We start from the raw sequence: 3,253 nt of genomic DNA on the forward strand, positions 1-3,253 counted from the left end.
TTCTTTTTCAGGAATATATTTCTCTTCTCAGTGCCTAAGCTGTAATATTACCTGTTATCAGAGCTACAAAGCTAATGTGCTGTTCTCAGACCTGTGGTTTAATTTATCATTCTTCTTCCTAGAATTCCACTAACAAACTCTGAGTGACTGCAAAGATGTTCCATTATGAAGCCTAATGGTTTAACATACATGTTTTATCAGTATTAACAGTCATGCAGGCTAGGATTAAGAATAACCTTCCCAGTGTATCAGTGCTGTGTATCTACATTTATTCTGTGACCTATAGTGACCAGAGTGGATAGAAACCAGGGGATCTGGACATCGTGCTGGTGAGGCAAAAAGGCTCCTCTGATAAAAGGAAAAATAATATACCATGATCAAAACATGTTTGTCTACTCAGACTCCCTCCAGACAAACTGCAAAAGCTGAGTTTGGCATGGTCATAGTGGGTCATAGTACATAAATACATACTAAATAAATGATAAACTAACAATCTCATGTAAGCCTACTTTAAATGAAAATGGCTACATATTGAGTGCAGAATTCATTCAAACACTATTGAATGGATGTAAAACACATCAGGTTTTTGGTTAATATGAATTTGAAGACTAACATTAAAAACAAAATTTAATTAAAAATAAAGCACAAATATAAAAATAGATAGGGTGCATAAACACAAATATGACTTTGTGAGTGTCACCCTTAAAATGGAATATTCATTATTGTTTCATGCTTTACAAGAATATAATCTTATACTAATGATTCAGTCAGATGTTTTGTTATCACTAGAGGTGTTTTGTCATGGTACGCCGCCCCCTGCAAAACTCTCCGTCTGTAGGTGTGTGTGTGTGTCTGTTGTCACGCCCTCTCGTGTCATTCACCTGATACTTGTTGTATGTAACTGTCATATGTATATAAGTCTCAGGTATTATTGTTGATTTGTCTGTGTTTGGAAGATAGCAGGTGTGCTAAGTGTTACCTGTTAAATAAACATCTGTTTCATTGTGCCTCCTCCCCGTATCCTTGTACATTTCCAAATGTGACATATTTGATACCGTTGCGTTGTATAGCCCCAACCTTAATATACCTACACACATCCACACACACACACACACACACATACGCACACACACATCTCCATAACAGTATACAATTTTCTCCTCGATTTCTTTCTTCTGGAGCCCAATAAATGTTTATTCCATTAACAACTAATTGGTACTAAACACTCTATTATACACAAATTAGCAAATTAAATGAGTAATAATATTTTAGAATTAAAGAGTCTATGAACAGACAAAACATCATGCTATTTGTCATTAAAACAGGTTTTGCATTAGTTTGATCTTTGGATAATGTGTCATTTACATAAATGTAGAAATGTCAGCTATGAAAATTGAATTTCTATCTCATTATTGTTTTAATGTTTGTCAGAACGCCCAGTGGAGCTGTTCTCCAGGACAGGAAGTTCCTGTTGTAGTTTTCATAACTGCACTCAGAGCAGAGAGACTCACAGTAGCACATATCAACATTAGAGCAATAACAGCTTAAACAGACTACTGATTCAGTTTGATCATGTTCACAATGGAAAGATTCTTCCTAATTACTTACATTATGGTATCAGGTACTGGCTATGAATTTGGTTGAACTTTTTATAGAGATCGACAGTTTCTAAAATATTTTAATTGGCTGTTTTTGTTTTTTTTCTCACATTGTTCTTACAGGTGTGTTTTGCGCTGATCAAATTGGTCCAAAACAGGATCAGGATACTGAGGTTTTTCGCAAAGAGGGACAACCTGTTACTCTGGAATGTTCATATGATTCAACTAATCAACATGTTGCTCTTTACTGGTACAGACAGTATCCTAAAAAAGCACCACAGTATTTACTGTATAAAGGTGCTCGATTAGCTAGTAATAATCAACGCACATCAGACCCACGTTTTTCATCAGTTACCTCTGAAAGATCCACTCAGCTCACTATTAGTGGACTAACTCTGGCAGACACAGCTCTCTACTATTGTGCTCTTCACACCCAGTGATATAAAGTCTCTGAGAGGCTTTACAAAAACTGATACAATTCATGTTTGCTTTGAACTTGACGAGCATCTAAACCACAGTGGTGTTACTGAATGTATTAACAGCTGGAAAAAAGGCTTCTTGTGGTTGGGGGGTTAAGATAAAAAGACCTTTGAACAGACACATTTTTGTATGACATACTTATTACTTTAAAAATGTCAAATCAAGTGAAGTCATTGACAGCAAAACACTGTTCACTTAAAAAAATAGAAAAACAAAATAATCTAAATAAACACACTGTATATTTAACATCATAAAAGAAATTGAACAGACCTTTTTCAAAGGGTCACATATTACTTTAAATAAGCAAAACACGATCAGTATTGACACAGAAGTTAAAGCAGTAACTTTAAAAGTAGTAAATTGTAAAGTCTATTTTGAAATAAATGATAGGGGTCCTGCACTACAACACACTGTCTGACTAGGGATTAATTTATGTGATGTCTCAAGGTGTTTAGCCATTCTGCTGCTTGGCCTTGTCAATGACATAAATGCTTTCAGATTTAATTTAATTAAAATGTGCTCAAGATCAACTTCCCAAAAAAGTGCCTGGACGATGCATGAATTCAAAAATAACCAAAAATGCAACAAATGTACCAAAATGCAACATCCCTCATATGTGTTTTGACTCTGCACTACCAGTCCAGTCCACGTCTATAGAGAGTCCTGACACTCTTAAGTCATTACGGCAGGCATACAATTGAAGTGAACTTTAGCTAGCTAGCAGCATCGTGAATGCATTTTGTTGTTGTTTTGCTTGGAATTAACTCTTGAAATGAACTCAATTGCAATTGTTTTCCCACATTTGGAATCAAAACTGAAGAGCACTATAATGCTCTAGAACAGCCTTCAAGACACTGCAAGTCACTGCAATAACTTCAGTCACATTGCAAGGTCAGGGTTCATATTAATAGGTAGAGTTAAGAAAAACAGTCAGTCTCTGTGGTTAATGCCATTTCAAAGAGTTCAAATAGACTTTCTCTTGTGCATGTAATAATCAAACATGAACTAATTTGAAAAGCATTTCATACTAAACTTCCGTTGTGCAGCTTCCAAATAGAAACATACTAAAGCTCTTCCTTTTGGTCTACAGACATATAGAGGGAATGAAAAGGATTTTCTGAGCTGTCATTTATGATGTTAAAGGAGGGGTTTAGCATTGTACAGCCCAACTGAAG

The sequence above is a fragment of the Electrophorus electricus genome, chromosome 20, assembly GCF_041902795.1.
Source record: "Electrophorus electricus isolate QZ-2024a chromosome 20, ASM4190279v1, whole genome shotgun sequence".
NCBI lineage: Eukaryota > Metazoa > Chordata > Actinopteri > Gymnotiformes > Gymnotidae > Electrophorus > Electrophorus electricus.